The 22,025-nt window shown below is 38.2% G+C and overlaps 1 long non-coding RNA gene across 1 annotated transcript; it reads left to right on the top strand.

Annotated features, from left to right (window-relative positions):
• The first annotated feature begins 287 nt into the window (after positions 1-287).
• LOC127489839 (uncharacterized) lies at positions 288-17,098 on the top strand. The gene is made up of 3 exons (XR_011385933.1): positions 288-824; positions 13,889-14,140; positions 16,929-17,098. It is a non-coding gene; the product is annotated as an uncharacterized lncRNA (long non-coding RNA).
• Positions 17,099-22,025: the final 4,927 nt, after the last annotated feature.

Raw genomic sequence — 22,025 nt, 5'->3', positions numbered from 1 at the left:
TGGAGTCCCGGGTGCCAGTCCAGCCCCCATCCTGGCCCCACACTGAGGGCAGGGTCGAGCTGTGAGCAGGAATGGGACAGGATGCCTGGAGTCCCTGGTGCCAGTCCAGCCCCCATCCTGCAGACCAGCCCCCACACTGAGGGCAGGGTTGAGCTGTGAGTAGGAATGGGACAGGATGCCTGGAGTCCCTGGTGCCAGTCCAGCCACCATCCTGCAGTCCAGCCTCCACACTGGCCCCACACAGAGGGAAGAGTCATGCCAGCAACAGAGGGCCCATAGACCCCAGATCCGACCTCTGGGAAGCCCGCATCCCACCAGCCTTTTCTAGCAACGTCCACCTGCTCCCCTTCCCTGCTCCTCAGACCTGGCCCCACACACTCACCATGTCCCGGGTCCGAGGGGGTGGTGTCCTGCGATGGAAGAGGGGCAGAGAACAGACAGAGCAGCGGACGCCGGCTACCCGCAGTGTTCCGAGTGCTGGAGCCCCCTCCTGGGGCTTCTCTCCTCAGTGGAACGGGAGGACTACTATGGCGTCAACATCCCGCGTGATCTGATTGCATAGCTTGCATACCAGGGGCAGCATCACGCCATAAAAGACGCAGCCAATCAACATCCTCCATAGCATTGACGTATAACTTCAGGTCTTTCTGGATGGGAAAACAAGAGGGAGTTTGGATTCATTTCTGACACTAGGACCTCCTGAGCTCCACCTCCCTGCGGTGGGCGCGGGGGAATTCTCTCTTCTCTTCTCTGGTCCTGCCAGCCGCTGGATCCCTCCTGCATCTTCCTGAGTGGCTTCTGCTTGGGGGTTGAACGTAATTCAGGTCAGCTACAATTTAATGGCTGTTTATTGACTTAAGAGGCTTTGTTTTTTTATCATATATGTGACACTTTTCGTCTAATGAATCTTCTATGCTATTTTTAATATTGATTTAAAGAATGTTTTTTTTTATTTATTTTTTTTTTTATTTTTATTTTTTTGACAGGCAGAGTGGACAGTGAGAGAGAGAGACAGAGAGAAAGGTCTTCCTTTGCCGTTGGTTCACCCTCCAATGGCCGCCGCGTAATTTAATCCTTTTTTCCAATTTTACTTGCACATTTATTTCTAGTTTGCCTGTTGTCCTTTAATATTATTTTCTATTTGCTTCTTCCTGGTACTTAGTAGAAACACACACACACACACACACACACACACACACAATCTTTCCAGTAATCTCATTTATCAATTGTATTTGTTTTTAGTTTTTCCTGGATTATCTCTGTATATAAACCTCATCCAATATATTCACATTTTACAACTTATAAATTGATCTTTACACCATATAATTTCTTCTTGCTGTTTTATTTCCCTTACTGCCCTTGAAGTAGAAAGCTCGAGAGAGTGCAGGAATCGTGGTCTAAGTTTACTCCCAGGGAGAAAAAGCTTCAACGATGCTGTATTACTTGTGTTGTTGGCTGTAGGTTCATTTCACTCTTGATCGGAGTAACGAAGTCACTGGCTTTTTTGTTCTGCAGGCAGTTTTCTTTTTTACTAGATGCTGAACTTTATTAAAGCCTTCCAACATGTAATCTAAATGACCATGTGATTTTCTTCTTATGTTTTTTACCTACTTGGATGACTTGTCTGAGAATCTTTACCACTCTTGTGTGTTTTATTAAGCCCTGCTTGCTATTGATATATTTTTATGTTATTTCATTTATTATATTAGTACTTTGCTGCAGATATCTGTAGCTATGTTTATGAAAGGGATGCTTTTAATAAAACTTAATGTTTATTTCAAGTCCTGGTCTGCTTGCATCATCCTCACTGCAATGCAGGTGTTCCAAAAGAAACCAAGAAAAAAGCTCTACTTAGTTGCACTTTGGGTGAAACGTAGATTTGTTTTGCCTTCTCTAAAATTTTGGAGTATTCTGTAATTCTGGATCTGAAATTTTGATTCTGTGACTTTTTTCTTGATTGTTTGTTTGGAATTTTCAAAGTATGACTTAACTTGCCTGATTTATATAGTTTTCCTACTTTATGTTATATTTGTTTTTTGCAAATTTGATTTTCAATATAGGGAAGATTTTGATTCCTGTAGTGAAATGTTACTTCTAAGAATTTCATACCTTTCTCCTAGCGCCTTGGTCAAAATTATAACCTACAAAGGAATGATTCTGTTTTAATTCCTAAACTGGTTATTTGTGTTACTTTCCCCATGGGTTCCTTAATCGTTTTTCCTAATGGTTTATTAACTTTGTTAATATTTTTCTTAAAAAAATTCATTGTGTCCTTGTTTATTTGTGATACATTTTATAGCACTTCATAGATGTCTGCTGTTTTCTTTTTTCTTGCTTTTCTTCAATACTTTTTGATTTTTTTCTTTATAATTCTTAACAAGGAAGCTGTAATGATGATTTTGAGTATTTTATTCTATTGTAATCATTTGACTATAAATTATTTCTGAGCACTCATTTACTGCATCCTCAGTGTTCCTTCAGGTGTTTCTAACACCTGTGTGTGCAAGCCGTGTCTGTCTCCCAGTATCCCTAATTCCATGTACCTGCAGCCATCACAGGTTACATGTGTCTCCAGGTCTGAAACCCATATGTACTGATTGGTAGATTAGTGCTTCAGTCATTAGAGGCCCATTCCTTACACTTGTGTGCCCAGTTAATCACAGCCCATCAACTACCCTTTCCAAGTCTGCAAAAGGACTATGGCCCCTTAAAATATATCACATCTTAATTTCTTTTAGAGAAGCAGATACAATTTCCCAGACAGCCCAAGTTAGACATTTCCACAGAAACTACTGACAACATTGAAGTGTCAGCTTTGATATCAACCTTTCATATCAAATAGAACTGCTCTGATTGTCAGGTGATTTTCTTTACAGGGCTGCCTGTTCATTGCCAATTTGTGTCGATACTAATGAGAGTCATATATCTTATTTTTCTATTAATTCTCATGACATTCTGGAGTGGCATGAATGGCAAAATTCTGTCCTCATTTGAAGAAGGTGGCAAAAATTATATCTTTGTGTAAAAATAGTTCAAGTTTTTGAAGTGCTCTGGGTAAAAAATAAAATAATGTCCCAGTGCTTTGGCCAGAATAGTTGAAAGTCCTCAGTAATGGATAATACATGATCTTAAAACAGAATAATGGAGAGTAAATTTCAATAAGGAAGCTGGGAAAAGATCATTTAAGCTGAAGAAGTGAACAACAAATTTAGATATTTTAATGAAGGGAAGAAAAATGCAGGTGTATAATCAAAGGATAAAGGAGGACTGAGCTGGAAGATGAAGAAAAAAATGAAACATGGTTACTGTAGTTAATAACAATGTATTGGCTGGCACTGCTGCTCACCAGGCTAATCCTCAGCCTGCAGTGCCAGCACCCCGGGTTCTAGTCCCAGGTGGGGCACCAGTTCTGTCCTGGTTGCCCCTCTTCCAGTCCAGCTCTCTGCTGTGGCCCGGGAGTGCAGTGGAGGATGGCCCAAGTCCCTGGGCCCTGCACCTGCATGGGAGACCAGGAGGAAGCACCTGGGTCATGGCTTCAGAACGGTGCAGCGCCAGGTGTAGCAGCCAATTGGGGGGTGAACCAATGGAAGGAAGATGTTTCTCTCTCTCTCTCTCTCTCTCTCTCTCTCTCTCTCTAACTCTGCCTGTCAAAAAAACAAAAAAGAAAAAAGATTATTTTAGTTCAAAAACACTTGAATCCATATACAGATTTTTGTAATACACATTTCAATGAGTTTTTAAAGATCCCTTAATGACTGCACCGCGGCGGCCATTGGAGGGTGAACCAACGGCAAAGGAAGACCTTTCTCTCTGCCTCTCTCTCTCACTGTCCACTCTGCCTGTCAAAAAAAAAAAATCCTTCATATTCATGAATTTCAAATTATCTTGCACCAAAATAAACTTACCTTTGAATTCCATTCACCTCAGACTTTTCAAAATATCTATTGTGAATAATAAATGGATATATAATGTATATATTTTAATTTTTATTTTAATTGAAATCTATTTTTATTTTTTCAAATAAATAAATAAGAAACATAAAATGAGACTGTTGGTGGATTTTAAGCATGGAGATCTTTTTCTGTTTGTGATGGTTTTAAGAGATCACTTATCAGCTGGCACCGCAGCTCAATAGGCTAATCCTCCACCTGCGGTGCTGGCACTCCAGGTTCTAGTCCCGGTCAGGGCGCTGGATTCTGTCCCAGTTGTTCCTCTTCCAGTCCAGCTCTCTGCTGTGGCCCAGGAGTGCAGTGGAGGATGGCCCAAGTGCTTGGGCCCTGCACCCACGTGGGAGACCAGGAGAAGCACCTGGCTCCTGGCTTCAGATCGGCACAGTGCGCCGGCCACACCACGCCGGCCGTAGTGGCCACTGAGGGGTGAACCAATGGAAAAAAGGAAGAAAAAGAAAAAAAAGAGATCACTTATCTTTTAGACACTGGACTACAGGATCCAGTTTGGAGACTAATCTCTTTGGGTGCACCAACAACGACCTATCTGTTTTTTTCTGGTGGAGATTTGAATTTTGACCTCCAACTTTTTCCTACTTATTTGTTGATTGATTGTTGCCATAAAAAACACTGGAAGGAACATCATATGAAGATGTCTGTGTCTGTTCCTGGCAGACCAACTCTTGTAGCAGTGCAATGTGTGATGCACATATTGCATATACACATTGTCTTCGAGTCAAACATGTTCAATTTGAACCCATAAAGACTTGTATTCCTGTTTCAAGGATATTCAAGAAATTGACTGAAATAGTCAAAGGCAACCCAAGAGAATTCAGACAAAAAGTAGAGAATGAGGTGGGCTTTGGGAGAGCTGGCCTTTGTCTCCAACACATCATGAACTGTTAATGGGAATGAGCAAGACTAAATGACTGAAAGGTCAAAGAGAGAATCCAGTCAGTTTCCCTGCATTGTCCCCTGGATGTGTCTGACACAGGAAAAATTGAAGTAATCATTGCTTATTAAAGGGAATGGAAATGCATTGCTAAACAAAAATATTATTAAATCCGGTAACTATTGTACACATAGAATGTTGACATATTGGAAAAAGTCAATATTATATTTTCTTTTTTTAAAGATTATTTATTTGAAAGTCAAAGCAGAGAGGCAGAGGCGGAGAGAGAGAAAGAGAGGGAGAGAAATGGGAAGAGAGAGAGAGAGACAGAGAGACAGAGACAGATACAGAGAGACAGAAAGACAAGAGAGAGGTTTTCCATCTGCTGGTTCATTCCCCATATGTCCGCAACAACCAGAGCTGGGCTGATATGAAGCCAGGAGCCAGGAGCTTCTTCTGGGTATCCTATGCAGGTGCCCCAACCCAAGGATTTGGGTAATCTCCCACTGATTTCCTAGGCCTTAGCAGAGAGCTGGATCAGAAGTAGAGTAGTCAGAACCTGAACCAGCACCCACATAGGATGCTGGCACTGCAGGCAGCAACTTTACCTGCAATGCAACAGCACCAACCCTACATGATGGGATCTGGGATGATATGATAAGCCTTTTAAATTTCATAGAAAATATATATTATGGAAAAGCCATGCATGGATGTAAATATATTTCGCTTCAAAATCTTATTTTTAATTGAATTCTTGCAAAAGCTTCTTGAAATGCCCTGTATATTATGCTAAGAAATATTTTTAAACCCTATGTTGTTTTTGTATGACTCCATTTTCAATGTGATACTTACTTGCCTTTTCTAATGCTGTACATTATGACTAAGAAGAATATAAAACTTCGCATCTGCAGTTGTTAAATTTTGGACTTCAAAATCAGAAATGTCATCTATTGGAAGTTAAAGATGTTAATCCTCTAGTCTCTCCTAGATACTTTGCACTGTTTACCTATAAACTTGGGGTATTCAGTTTACTATTTGGATTACTCTGTGCTGGAGATGCATAGCTGACAGCTGGCACTTTCTTGTGAAATTTGGTTCCACTTAAAACAAAGAAAAAGAAATACCAGTGCTGCTCACAGGTCTGCAATTTATTGTTAAATAAATGTTGTATAAACCTTCAATAAATTTTCAAAACATTAGAAGTTAGTAAGAAGAAAGTGAAAATCAATAAGACTCAAAGAAAATGCTTAGCAATAGTGCTAATGTCAGAGATGTTACCATTTTAGTTACATGCACTATACCAATTAAGTTATTTCAAATTCAGACATGAGCACACCATTTCCCATAACTACCTTTATATACAGTTAAAAACCTGGGATCCTATGTAGAAAAGTGCTAGTAGCTCAAGTCTCACTTGATTAGAGTCACTTGGAAGTCTATAAAATGTACACTGACTTATCAGAGTAAGGGGAAAATAAAGCCAAGGAAAAATAGTCCAAAAGGAAAAATGTGCTCATTTAGATTTCAGGTAATAACCTTTGTAGATGTTCTCATGGATAATCCATGCATACATAGTTATCATTCATTCATATAGATTTCATTTTTATTTTTTAAACTTTTAATAAAAATTTGTTTTTGTTTCTGGAATCACATTTTACTATACTTTGTATGTTCCCATCAGAGTAAACTTGAAGTTGCTTACGTCAAAAAGGTCCACAAGTGAAGAACTTACTCAGAAAAGAGGTTGCCAACCACGAATCTCAGGAGCAGTGCTCACTGCTACCTGAATACTTCAAAGTCTGTATGAGCTGTTTCAATGGAGACAGCTGCAGTTTTACAGTAAACTTTCTATTATTGAATTGCATTTTTTCATATGGGCAGATTACATCATTAGAAAACTATTTATTTTCATAATACATTATTCCCATGTGTATCTGCAAGGTGCTTACAGGCATACTAGTGAATATATTAAACAATCATGACCTAGTTTCAGTGTAAGAAATTTGAATCTCTCTCATAAAGCAAGAAACATCCACAGTTGAGATTTACATAAGTAGTACCTCTTTAAATAAATAAAAAATAAAATGATATCCTGTCTATAAAGTTGTACTAGTTCATTTTACAGATTATTAAAGTGCTTATGAATGCATTAGTTCTCAGTAAATAAACATGGTGCTACAACACATCTAAAAGGAAAAAGTCATCACACTGGCCCATAGAAGTGCCTAGGATTATTTTATATCTCTTAACATTAGAAAAATTAAATGAAATAAAGAATTAAAATTAAAAGATAAACAAGAAATTTTACAAAATTAGAACACCATGGCCTAAAAATATACTGAAATATTCAATTCGGTAACTAAGTCATTTCTGGATTGAACACCGTATAATTAGGTTTGGAGAGTGCTTCTGTTAGCAAGGTCATAAGGTATGTGGAAATAATATAAGCATTTTATAAAGACTGACCCTGAAACAGTAATTGTTTATAAACATCACATACACCTGGTGCTGTGATATAGAAGGTTAAGCCTCCACCTCTGGTGCTGACATCCCATTTGTTCCTTAGTTCAAGTCCTGGCTTCCCCACTTACAATCTAGCCCCCTGCTAATCTGCCTGGGAAGGTAGCAGAGGATGGCTGACGTACTTGTGCCTCTGCACCCACACAGGAGACATGGAAAGGTTTCCTAGCTTCTGACTTCAGCCTGGCACAGCCCCAGTCACTGTGGCCATTTGGGGAGTGAACCAGTTGATGTAAAATTCTCTCTCTCTCTCTCTCTCTCTCTCTCTCAAGTAAATAAATAAATCTTTCAGAAATAAATAAAAATCACATGCTAAGATACAACCAGCATACTCAAGGCTTTTGATTTTGGTGGAATTAAATCTTAGAGTGGGAATACAAATGAAACCAATAATCATGGAGATGCCACTTGTTTTCACCAAAGTAAACAATAGGAACATCATTTCAAGGTATAGCACATTGACAGACTAAAATGAGAAACTGTGAACAATGTTAGTTAGTACCAAAATATTCCCTAAGTTTGGAAGTAGTTCTAGTTCTGTTGCCTGTACAATTGCTCTTCAAAACATGTGTTATCCTTAGAAAATATGTCTTCTGAATGGCTTTGTAGTCAGTGTGGAAAAGTAGGAAATGGAGTTCACAGTGAAGCTGAGTGAAATGCTTCCAAGATGATTCATTGTATCAGTTAGTAATCTCACCATAACTACATGTTGAATTTCAGGATTTTGTTTTTTAACTCCTTCTCAAGTCTGTGGGCTTCAGCTCCTCAGGTAGTAATAATATTTTTCATGTTTAAGTATACAGGTCCCTGCTGTATATTATTCTATAGAGTATATGTCCCATAATTTCTTTATCCAGTCTACTGTTGATGGGCATTTGGGTTGGTTCCAGGTCTTAGCTATTGTGAATTGAGCTGCAATAAACATTAATGTGCAGACAGCTTTTTTTGTTTGCCAATTTAATTTCCTTTGGGAAATTCCAAGGAGTGGTATGGCTGGGTTGAATGGTAGGGTTATATTCAGGTTTCTGAGGAATCTCCAGACTGACTTCCATAGTGGCTTAACAAGTTTGCATTCCCACCAACAGTGGGTTAGTGTCCCTTTTCCCCCACATCCTCTCCAGCATCTATTGTTGACAGATTTCTGAATGTGATCCATTCTAACTGGAGTGAGGTGAAACCTCATTGTGGTTTTGATTTGCATTTCCCTGATTGCTAGTGATCTTGAACATTTTTTCATGTGTCTGTTGGCCATTTGGATTTCCTCTTTTGAAAAATGTCTATTGAGGTCCTTGGCCCATCTCTTAAGTGGGTTGTTTGTTTTGATGTTGTGGAGTTTCTTGATTTCTTTGTAGATTCTGGTTATTAACCCTTTATCTGTTGCATAGTTTGTGAATATTTTTCCCATTCTGTTGGTTGCCTCTTCACTTTCCTGACTGTTTCTTTTGCAGTACAGAAACTTCTCAATTTGATGCAATTCCAAATGTTAATTTTGGCTTTGACTGTCTGTGCTTCTGGGGTATTTTCCAAGAAGTCATTGTCGGTACCTATATCTTGCAGAGTTTCTCCAATGCTCTCTAATAATTTGATGGTGTCGGGTTGTAGATTTAAGCCTTTAATCCATGTTGAGTGAATTTTTGTAAGGTGAAAGGTAGGGGTTTTGCTTCATGATTCTGCACATGGAAATCCAATTTTCTTAGGGGATGATTTTATGGTTATTGGTGATTGCTTTGCCTCAGGATTTTGGTTTTAAGATCTGGCATGCTATAGTGACTCTCCTATGGCTGATTTTGTGTGGCACAAACTGGAAAGGTTACTGTTGCCTAGTAACCACAATAGTCTCAGGAAATGTATTGAATCTGTAATTTGCTTTCAGAAGTATGAACATTTGATGATGTTGCTTCTTCCAAGTCATGAACATGGAAGTTTTTTTTTTTTTTTTTCATTTTTAAATGTTGTTTTTTTTTATTTCTTTCTTTACTGCTTTTGTAATTTTCATCATAGAGAACTTGGTTGAACTTCTTTCTTAAATTTATCCCAAGATATTTAATTATTTTTGGAGCTAATGTTAATGGGACTGATCTTGAAAGTTCTTTCTCAGCTGTGGCATTGTCTGTGTATACAAAGGCTATTGATTTTTCTGTGCTCATTTTATATTCTGACACTTTACCAAACTCTTTTATGAGTTCAAACAGTCTCTTAGTAGAGTCTTTCAGATTCCCTATATATAGGATTATGTCATCTGCAAATAGGGATAGTTTGATTCCTTCTTTTCCAATTTACATCCTTTTGATTGCTTTTTCTTGCCTAATGGCTCTGGCTAAACCTTCCAGGAATATATTAACTAGCAATGATGAGAGTAGGCGTCCTTGTCTGGATCTGAATCTTAGAGGGAATGCATTCAGCTTTTCACCATTCAGTAGGATGCTGACCATTGGTTTGTCATAAATTGCCTTGATAATGTTGAGGAACATTCCTCCTATACCCAATTTGTTTAAGGTTTTCCTCAGGAAAGGATGTTGTATTTTATTAAATGCTTTTCTGCATCTATTGAGATAATCATATTGGTTTTGTTCTTCAGTTCGTTCATGTAATGTATCACAATTATTGATTTATGAATGTTGAACCATTCCTAAATACTAAAAATAAATCCCACTTGATCCAGGTGAATTATATGCCTGACGTTTTGCTGGATTCGAGTAGCTAATATTTTGTTGAGGAGTTTTACACCTATGTTCATCAGGGATATTTGTTTATAGTTATCTTTATTGTATCATTTTTCTGACTTAGAAAGTAAATGACTAACATTTCATTTAAGGAGTTTGGGAGGATTTCCTCCCTTTCAATTTTTCTGAGTAGCTTGAGAATAATACTGTTAGTTCTTTAAATGTCTGGTAGAATTCAGAAGTGATGCCATTAGGTCCTGGGCTTTTCTTTGTTGGAAAGGTCTTACTGATTCATTCTCTGTTGGTTATCAATCTGTTTAGATAGTCTATGTCTTCATGACTAAATTTTGGTAGATTATATGTGTCTAGGAATCTCTCCATTTTTTCTAGTTTTCCAATTTTTTGGCTCACAGCTTGTTCTAGTAATTCCTCATGATTCTTTTTATTTCTGTGGTGTCTGTTATATTTCTATTTTCATCTCTAAATTTATTGAATTGTGTCTTCTTCCCCCTTTTTTGTTAGTTGACCCAATGATGTATCAATTTGCTTATTTGCAAAAAATAAGCTCTTCATTTCACTGATCTTTTGTGTTGGTTTTTGCTTTGAGTTTTATTTCTTCTCTAATTTTAATTATGTATTTCTTCCTACTAATTTGAGGTTTGGTTTGTTATTTTTTAAGTCCTTGATATACATTAATAGCTCATCTATTTGGTTCCTTTCCAATTTATTCATGTAGGCAACAATTGCTATACTTTGCTCTTAACACTGCTTTTATTGAATCCCATAAATGTTGATATGATGTATTGTCACCTTCATTTGTTCCCTGAAAATTTTTGATTTCACTTTTGATTTAGTCTATGAACCACTGTTCTTTCAGGAACATGTTTTCAGTCCCATGTGTTTGCATATGATCTAGAGATTCCCGAGTTGTTGATTTCCAGCTTCATTGCATTGTGGCTAGAGAAGATGTATGTTGTGTTTCAACATTTTTTTAATTTGTTGAGACTTACTTTATGGACTTAGCATATGGTCTAGCCTAGAGAAAGTTCCATGCACTGATGAGAAAGATGTGCATTCTTCAACTGTAGGGTGAAATGTTCTGTACATATCTGTTAAGTCCTTTTGGTCCATAGACTCTATTACCTATGTTTCTGTACTGATTTTTTTGTCTATTTGATCTATTGATAAATGTTGGATACTGATATCCCCCCTTACTATTGTATTGTAGTCTATGTATCCTTTTATATCCATTAACATTTCTTTTGAATAGCTAAGCACCTTATAATTAGTTGTGTATACATTTATTTTAGTCACATCTTCCTGTTGAATTGATTTCTTAATCATTATATAAAGCCCTTCTTCATCTGTTACAATTTTTTGTGTTAAAATCTATTTTGTCTGATATTAGGATGAAAACACCTGACTTTTTTTACTTTCCATTGGCATGGAAAATTTTTTCCAGTATTTTACTTTCAGTTGGTATGTCTGTTTGGTAGTGAGATGTTTTTCTTATAGGTAGCAAATAGATGGTCATATGTTTTAATCCATTCAGCCAGCCTGTATTTTTTAACTGGATAGTTGAGGCCATTCGCATTCAATGTGACTATTGATATTTAACAACTTGGCTCTGCCATTTTCTAGTAAATATTCCTAGTGCTTACTTTGGATTTCTTTTGTATGTTTACTGGAGGATTATCAGACTTTACATTCTTTCATATTGATGGCTATCTTTCTGTGTTTCTGTGCATAACACATCCCTAAGCAGCTTATGTAAAGCTGGATGAGAAGTGACAAGTTCTTTCAATTTATGTTTGTTATGAAAGGTGTTTCTTTCACCTTCACTCATAAATGACTACATAGCAGGCTACAGGATTCTGGGTTGACAGTTTTTTTTTTCTCTTAAGATTTGGGATATATGCTGCCATTCTCTCCTAGCTTGTGTTTCTGATGAGAAGTCAGCTGTGAGTCTAACTGGATCCTCTGAAAGTAATCTGGATTTCTCTCATGCACATTTTATGGTCTTTATGGTGAATATCTTTTCTGGTAATATCTGTTAGGAGATCTATATACTTCCTCTACATGAGTGTTCCTTTCTTTCTCCAAATTAGTGAAGTTTTCTCTAATTATTTTACTAAATGGGGCTTCTAATCCATTCTCTCTTTCTACAACTTCAAGAACTCTAATACCTGTATGTTGTGTTATTTGATAGTTATTTGATAGTTTTCTAATTTCTTCTTTTTCTTCTTCTTTGATCTAATTGAATGATTTCCAAAGTTTTGTTTTCTAGGACAATATTCCTTCTTCTTCCATGCCAAGTCTGCTGTTATGGCTTTCCACCACATATTTTATTTGGTCTATTGAATTTTTCATTTCTAATATTTCATTGTGATTTCTCTTTAACATATCAGTTTCATAGGAAAATGTTCATTCATACCATGTATGGTTTTCTTAAGTTTGTGGATTTGCTTCTGGTTGCTTAAGAATAACCTATGTTTACTTTTTAATTCTATTTCCAGAATTTCCTCAATCTCTTCATCCAAACATTTAAATATTGAAACATAGTTGTGTTCCTTTAGGGGAGGGTAACAGGGTCTTCTTTATTATTGTTTCTTGAATTTCTTCATTTGTATTTAGTTAAATACAATGAATAAATTTGTGGAGTTTTTTTTTTTCTTTTCATGGTAGAGTTTTTTTTTCTTTGAGCTATGAATCTATGACTTAATGTAATGCCTGCACTTTTATTAAATACCCAGAGGTATATGGTTGGTATGGCCATGGAGCTCTGGTCAGCGCTTAGGTGTGGGGTAATTTCCAGAGTAGCACACAGGTGGTTATAGTAGATCTCAATGCCTGGGTGTGTTCTGAACCATTATAAACCCCACAAGTGTTCTGCACAGTCTTCACTGTGAGCACATTTTCTGCTGCAAAGACCTGTTATTAGTAACCAAGGAAATCCGAGCATGTGGAGCTGCAACCAGTGATTGCCCACAGGCCCCACTATACCCTCTACCTTTTCATGTATCCACCAAGTCTCTACAGTCTCAGTACAAAAGGCCCCAACAGACTCCGAGTGCACAGGTTTCTCTGCCCTACCAGGCTGTCCAGTCAATAGGGTGGCAAATGTTCCCCGAGACAGTTCTGCCTAGGTGTCTTGCTCCTGGGAGTCTGTGGGTGCTTTATTGTCCTCTGAGGTTGACCGCCTACCTCCCTGTCAGGCTCAAAGTCAGTGGGGACTGCCTAGTATTCTCTTTGCTAGAGTCACTGGATCACATGCATACATAAAAGTCACTGGCCAAATGTTGCTATCCCCTTACCATTACTGCCAATACTGCAAAAAACAGGGAGTCCTGCTCAGCCAGTTGCTGTGCATGTGCACAAATTCTTCTGCAGCTCCTGCTCTAATGCAAAATGATGCTCACTCCTTCTCATCCAAGCAGCAGGAGCTTTTATGGGGAAGTTGAGGTGAATTAAATATGCCCCTTGTCCTTCCACTGGGTTCGTGGACAACCTGTAGCAACTGCTGGCCTTCAGAGCTCCAGTCCAGACTCACACTGTGACTCCCTCTGGCTATATCACCATGGGTCGCTTCAGCCCAGCCTCACCTCTGTCTCCAAGCTGCCTCCTGCTCCAGCTCTTGGCTGCTTCAGTTGTGCTTGTGCTGGTGTTCTTACTGCATGGCTGCACCTTCCACACAGGTCCATGACATTCCTTTTCCTGTTGTAGGATTTCCAGTGCAGTTTTCTCTCCTATTCTATCCTGAGAGTGTACTCCCTATCCTTTTTCTTCCTGTTCATCTGTAGCCTATCACAGTGTGTTGGTCCCAAATTCACCATCTTGGAATCTCACTATAGTTATTCTTATCACAGAAGAGTGAGTGAGTTGTAAGAAGAGTCGATTCTGTAATATCACCCACAAACCTCACTCAATTTGGAATTTGGCTTAGAGACTACTAGAATGAAGCCAGTGGGGATTCATAGCAGAGACAATGCTCCACAGAGAAGCAGATTAAGTCAGAGTTGTGAAGTTGGAGGGTATTTGAAATCTTCAGAATTATTTTGATCAATGTGAAACCTAAAGCAACTTTCATTCCTGGGAGATTGAAACGCTAAGACAAAAGGGTAAGTCATAGTGTGTGTACTTTTGTGTTCTATAACACCTATGGAGTTTCTGGCTAAAAATGAACAAGTATTTCTGATATGAATTTGAGCCAATAAAATGATATATTTAAAACACAGTTTGGAAAAACTTGATAAATTATTCATGAAAATATGCATGGCTACTTTTTTAATCTCTCAAAAGTGTTCCATCCTCCCCATGCCAACCCACAGGCATGTGAAATTTCCTTTAACATTTCCATGCTTTTTCTTAAGTATGGAAATCAATGTCAAAACCAAAACTGTCTGTATGACTTCTTCCTCAGCATTTCCAGTTGATTATTCATTGAGTGCTGAGGAGGAATGTGAAATAAATAAGACCAAATAGCAGTGCTTATTTCCAGATGACTTTCCATTATATAGTCATTCATGTTCTTACAATTATTTTGGTTGTTTATCTTGCATGTTCATAAATCTTGTATGTTCATAAATTGTAATTTTAAATATAATTAGAAATCAGTGACATAACTCAAAGAATGATTTATTACTCTCAGGAAGTACTGAGGGCAAGCAGTCTTAAAGTAAAGCACCATATTTTTATAGGTTTGAATTAAAAACTCTTAATTTTGTAAAACACATCTAGACTATAAGATTAGAGATCAGATTATCCATTATTATTTACAGCCAGTTGGATCTGTAAAAGAAAGAAATTACAAAATAAGTCTGACATGATACAAAGCAATTTCACACCAGATGTTTATCTACATCCTGAGAGTATGTAGCTGAGGTGGTCTACTATTGAGTATATACAGTATTATAGTCTATAGATTATACACCACAATGGAGACAGAAGAAATCCTGTCACTGTTGATGATTTAATCCATGGAGAACCTACAAAGAGAAGAAAGGAAACAGAGTACAAATCCATTCTCTAAGTACTTCAGATGAAGGAAGCTGACTAAGATAGACTCAGGGGCATCTTCCTGTGTTCTACATATTAAACTAGTCAGTTATCTCTGATTAACAGCAAGCATTGATGTTGACTTTTCTTTAGACCTAATTTTTTCCTGGGATATATTTTTTACCATCTACCTTTGGGTTAACACAGAAGTTTGTAAGTTTGAAGCTTGTAAAAGATGACCTATTTTATCTATGAGCACAGCAAAATATTTACCATCAAACTACAGTACAAGATAGTTTTTGAGCACCCATGATTGTTTTTAACAAGAAAATTAACAGGAAACAGAGGGAAATATCTCAAACTTTGTGGCAAACAAAGGGAGATCAAGGATCAAAGGAGAGAGAAATACATAGGAAAGTAGGGCCCTCATTCATAAGGGTGATAGGTGCTGAGTGTCTTAGTGCAAGAACATTTCAGCTCTCTTATAGAGTTGTGAAAAAGTGAAGAGACCAAAGGGGAACTGATGCCATCCATCATCCTTTTACATTAAATAGGACTCCCACACTAATTCACAAACTTGAAAGTGCAAATGATATAATACTGGCAGCCAATGTGAATGTAGGCAGGTGTATCATAATTCCAATGACTTTAGAAAGAATTCACTCAATGTCATAAGTTATAAGAAAAAACAAACAATGCCTACCAAGCAGCACCATAACTCTTCACTACTGGAAAGAATGCCCTCCCCTATGTGCACTAACAAGATGTAGAAACATGATTCTCAGCTGGGTAAGTTTGACTTCCCAGAATTCTGAAAACTGTCCAGAGACATTTCCAGCTGTCACATAAGGGGCTTCACTGCCTTCCAGTGGATAGCTGTCATCCTCCTAAAAACAGCACTGGCCTGTGCCCCAACTATTATCCAGCTCAAAATGAGTATGGTGCCCAAGTAGAGCATTTTGGCATAGGAAAAGGGTCTATATTCCCCCCTCTTTCAAACTCTTCACCTTTTAAACCACTTTTCCAATAGTTTGAGATATTGGGATATTTTTGTATCATGAGCAAAGTTTTTCATAGAAGAGTGGGCACAGTAGGCAGAATTTTAAGGTGGCCTCTGACTTATGCACACTGTGTTATGCCCTGCATTTCCCTCACCCTTAGATTAGCGCTGAGTCTAGATGATTAAGGATGGCAAAGCTGATATACAGACACTCCTATTGTTATGGCCTTTGACATGAGGAACCACTTGAAAGACTTGAGGGAAATTCCTTTGCTGGACTGTGTACTGTGGTATGAGTGGGAAGTACAAATATACCCTAGGAACTGAGGTTAGATGACAAGTGACACAGAGAAGCTGAATCTCTCAGTCATGTGCCATAAGGAAATAAATAATGCTGATGATAAGTATGTATTCATGAGCAGATAAATATGATCCTGCAGATGACAGCCAATGCATGTAGAAATTTGATGGTGTCTTCAATTATGACTGTAGCCCTTTCTTGGCAAGGGGGTCTTTCCTTGTCTCCTGGGCTTCCTACTCTACCATGACTGTTTCTGCCTGCTTTTCTAGATGATTCATTCCACAGTCCTTCTCTCTCAGATCCTCCATGTCCCTGGATATTTCCTGTAAGCATGATCAGTCCCTAAGTTAAACTAATAAAACTAAGAATCCTGTCACAGTGACTTCAGCAAGGTGTTTCAATACTAACATATCTAATATGTTGAACCTGCCTAACTTCTTAAAATAAAGCTTTCCAAAATTATATGGTCAGAATCTTATATTTTCCTGTATATCTTATTTCACTTATACCAAGTGTTTCTTTAAGTATTTTTGCGTCTTACTCATTAATGTGATTCAGATTAGAAATATATTTTTATTCATGCGCATGATTTTTACATTCTGTGTCTCAGCAGTGTGAGAAGAGGAAGACAACTTTACACAAGAGAAGGAAATGGTCTAAACAAGATAAGAGTCGGAGAACTCAAGGGGCTTCCATAGCCTTGGAAACTCATGACTGGTGCATAGGGAGATTACTGATGCCTTAAACAGGAGTGTCAATTTGTAAAGTCAACAACAGGAGTCACTGTGCACTTACTCCTCATGTAGGATCTCTATCCTTAATGTGCTGTACACTGAGGCTTAATGCTATAACGAGTACTCAAACAGTATATTTCACTTTGTGTTTCTATGGGGGTGCAAACTGTTGAAATCTTTACTTAATGTACACTAAACTGATCTTCTGTTAAAAAAAAAAAAAAAAGAAAAGAAACTATCAATTCCCAACTTGACTCTCACTGGGATTAAACATGACAATAGGTCTGATCTGATTTCATCATCATTTAAAAAAAAATCATCTATTATTTTTCACTGTATGTTTCTGTGTGGGAACAAACTGTTGAAATCCTTACTTAAGGTATACTAAGCTGATCTTCTGTATACTAAGATAATCGAAAATGAATCTTGATGTGAATGGAAGGGGAGAGGGAGTGGGAAAGGGGAGGGTGGTGGGTGGGAGGGACGGTATGGGGGGGAAAGCCATTGTAACCCATGAGACGTACTTTGGAAATTTATATTTATTAAATAAAAGATAAAAAAAAAAAGAGAAGGAAATGAAGAACTGTGATTTATATGCTGTCCAGTCTGATCATAGTGACTTCAGTCCACCGGATTGAAACCTTAAGTACTCAGTGTGACACACTTAACCAAAATCCTCTGCCATAAAAATCTTAGAAGCAAACTCATAAAAGCTTACTTCAAAGAGAGGTTGTGAGGAAGAAATGCTAAATTAGGAACTTGCCTTATACATGGTGCTCCTAATTCATTTATTCAAGCCTATTCAGTCACTGCAAGAATAAAAAAGGCACTGAGTGCTAATACTCCTGTGAGCTGTGTGAAGTGTATATTTTATTGGAGTAGCGACAGAACAACAGAACAGTAGGCTCCAAATAATCATTGATAGACAAAATTGGGACAGGAGGGCATGGTGGTCACACTGACTACGATGTCATCAGTGTGACAGACTGGTAAGGGTCTTAGAAGTTGAGGGGATGGGAGAGCAGAAATGCAATAAGAAACACAATGGTGAGCCACATTAGGAGCAGAGACAGGTGTGATGACTCTTTAGTGGCCCTTCTCAAGACTCTGAAGTTCAAGTGGTAAGAAACAATTTATTCCAGAGCTAGAAAGGAAGTCTTGGGTCAGATTCTCTGTATTATTGATTCTGGATGACCCTGTAGTAATTCTGGCCATGTAGTCACCATTCTAGCAGACAATAGAAAGCCCCTGCCTCAACTGTCACCACATGATATTTCTCATCACCAAGAAAGACTTGAAACCTGAGGATGTAAGGAAACATCCACCCTCATGAGCATTCATCCTGCAGTGTTTGGCACTCACACAATACCTGTGCCAGTCCTCACGCAGGAGCAGTGATGGGGGTGGATGGCTAATGATCACATCACCAAGTCACAGGGTTAGGGGAAGAGGAGTTACGGGATTTGATCTGTGTCTGAGGTATCCCAGTACCCATCTGCCCAGACTCTGTATCTTTATGAACGGTGCTGCCTTCTGTGGACATCTGTCTCCTTGGGATCTTTCCACAATTTCATCACTTTCTATTTTCTAAAATGTGCGTCTGACTGGGCTCCTGTGTCTACAGTATGCTTTCTCATCACTTTCTGGACCAGTCTCCTAGTGGAGGGAGCACATGGAGACAACTCAATTACGGCCATGAAAAGTTGAGTGCAATTGCCAGGCTGTATTTTGAATACTTTCCTGAACCTTAAGGAAGAGACTTCAATCAAGTTTTTCACATTAGTGCAGGAAGCCTCCAGGGGTAAATGTCAATCAATAACCCTGGGCAAGTGCTAGGAGCAGAAATAATATTTTCCTATTCCTGAGTCCCAAAACCATTAAGATTCAACAATTATGATTAAGTCCTGACAGTGAACCTGGTCCTATTTCCAAAATTTCACAAGTGAGATTTGATGTTCTGATTATAGAAATAGACTAAACTATGATCAGAGTGTTGGTAAGTGACTGCTCACCTGCCATGTAGTATCAGCCAAGTGACTTTATCTTTCTATGCCTTGCATTCTCTATAAAAAAAGGGCAATGATTCCTGATGCCCAAAACTGTTTTTGAGTATAAAGAGTTCCAGATACAGACACTCCTCAGCTAGTGTCTGACAAACCCTAAACCCTCAATAATTCTTAGATATCAGGATTTGGAATGTTACACCTTGTGATGATTTAATTGATGTTTTCTCATTCCCTGTTCACCTCTAGTATCCACAAAGTAAGGGGTCTTTTCAGATTACTTCTCATTCTCAAGACAGAGACTGAAATGTAGAAGACCTCCAGACTGAAGAAAGGAATGATGAACCAAGAACACAGTTTTTTTTTACTCAATTCTGTCATCTTATCATGTGGATACTAGTCAGGCAGTAAAAAGCACTGAGTTCTGGCCTCACTTCTACCACAAAGGTAAGTCGTTGTCTCCAGATGAGTGTTACTGTGGCTATGACAGCCTATGAAACTTACATACACAGAGGCCTTATCTCCTAAACACAGGCCTTGTACACAGGCCTCTCACAAACACAGGATAGCACATCACACAGGCCTCTCTCTCTCTCTCTCTCAGAAAAAATATCTGGCAATCTGTCTCAAGGGTGTCCTACATGCATAAGTGTAAGGAATAGATCTCGCTCCTCCCTTACTCGAGTAACAAGAACACACCAGAAATCATTGAGTGAGTATTAATAATTGGACATGAAAAGTTCATAGTGATGTGGGAGAAGATGTTATGGAAATAACCTCTGTGATCCAAAACAATGAATGCAGTGATATGCTCTTATGAGGTTCTATATGGATTTATAGAAACAACTATCAATCCCACCTGTACATGCTCAGGGAAGACTTATCCTAAAAGGTGAAATCATATTGAAATATTCTAAAGCATTACTTTTTCCAAATCTTAAACTGTCTAAGGAAAGAGCAAGGTCAGCTTTGCAGATCTGAAGTCTTGTGATGCTGAGAGTTCGGAAATCATGTAAAATAGACAATCAGAAAGAATCTAGTCTTAGAACAACCAGGACACACTGCATCCCAAGGACCCAGAGAAGATAGACATAAATATATTAAGACATGCAGTATTTCAAATAATCCACTGAAAATCATAAGTCGTATAGATGCAGGAGTGCCTGCTATTCTGTATCTCCCTCCCATACCACTTCAGTCAGACTCTAGAAAGATGATGCTGGGATCTGCGGGACCTTGGAAACCCTAGGTCATAGAGGTCACTCAATAGCTCTTCAACATTAGAGGTCCCCAGACCTAACTGTCAGCAGTGGCTTTTGAACATGAATCATTGAGGTTCCACAGACATAGCAAGATGGCTCAAGTGCATTACCTTTTGCATGAGTTCAAACAGATCCTGGGCACCTGCTGCTTCTCAATTTCTGTTTGAGGAGATCATGTTGCAGAGTTTGAGAATCACTTAGATTAGACATGGCAGCCCTTGGGTTATGGTGAAACATTCACCAGTAAAAATGAGGAGACTAACACTTTGCCACACTTGCTTTCTCTCAAGAAAAAGAGATCTCCCCTTTATGCTTCTCCTCCTGTCCCCATTCTCAACATCTCTGTGTCTCAGTGCTCTGACACTCTCCATATTAATTGTTTCTCTCTTTTAACTCATAGCAGCTTCTACCTCCAAATTACAACTTGGCATGATCTTTCCACACTACCCACTGCCAGTCCCCACATCCATTTATAACATCTCTTATTTGCATAATTTAATTTCTTTCCTGGACAGCTACTAGATTACTAAGTTTCCAAATTCCATGAAGTAAATCAATTATTGGATGGTCTTGGGTCAAGGGTCCAGAGCCTATTAGTTGGTTTATTTTATTTATTTGTTCTGCTTTACTTCATTATTTACCATGTTGTATGCACTACACTTTACTTCTTGCTCCTTCCTAATTATTTTTCTTGCAGCGATTGTTCTCAGGGAATCTCATTCAGTCTAACATCTTTAAAGGACATTTGAAAGCTCATGACATCTTAATGTCTACCTACAGCCCAAACACCATCTTCAGCTTCTCTTATATTTAGTATACTGCCTTATAATAATAACTTATTTACATGACTTACTAATCATGATGTCTAATTGCCAGCTCCAAACTCACCTGCCCTGACCATATTTATCTCTCTTTCTTTCTTTCTCTCCCTCCCTCTCTCTCTCTCTCTCTCACACACACACATACACACACATACACATGTATACACACACACACACACACACACACAGAAGTCTGCCTTCATTATACATTTGAGTAATCCTAAACTACTATTTTCTTCTCATACCAAGGCAGGAGTCAGCTAAGGGTTAATTGGGGAATCTGAGAAAAACAAATTCTCAAATTATTTTGTAGTCTTAGTGTGTTTTTCCTTTTTCCAGTCTCTACCTCCTTGCCCTTATACTTGACCTTGAGGCAGTAGACAAAGAGATAATTGGGGAAGCTAAGGAAAAAAGTTGCAAACTTGACCTTCATATGCATGTGGTAAGGTCCAGATGGCTTACATGCCAGATGATCTCAGAACCACAGGGAGGGTTGCCTCTCACCAAATAACCACACCTATAAATATACAGACCTTAACCACATTCAAGTGGCTTTGGTCTCTGTTGCCAGCTCATATTTTCATAATGAGTATACTTTACTTTCCTGTAATAAACATTTATTTCTTTACTCACTGCTTGTGTGAGCCTCGTTCAATTCGTTGTCTGAAGTTCAAAAGAGCTTAGTCATGAACTTTCCACTCTCAACTCCAATGATACTAAATACTTAAATAAAAAAAATAGCTATTTCTGTATTTTAAAGATCTGATCTCAAGTCCATCTACCTCTACCGCCAGCATTTTTCATTCTATTCCTACATGACTCCATCTCCTGGACTGCGCAAAATCAATATTCTCAAATTGGTACTTATTTGGGGCTGGTGCTGTGGT

The sequence above is a fragment of the Oryctolagus cuniculus genome, unplaced genomic scaffold, assembly GCF_964237555.1.
Source record: "Oryctolagus cuniculus unplaced genomic scaffold, mOryCun1.1 SCAFFOLD_81, whole genome shotgun sequence".
In the NCBI taxonomy this organism is placed as follows: domain Eukaryota; kingdom Metazoa; phylum Chordata; class Mammalia; order Lagomorpha; family Leporidae; genus Oryctolagus; species Oryctolagus cuniculus.
Note: the sequence above shows the minus strand (reverse complement) of the source record. Positions and strands in the feature narration are given on the sequence as shown.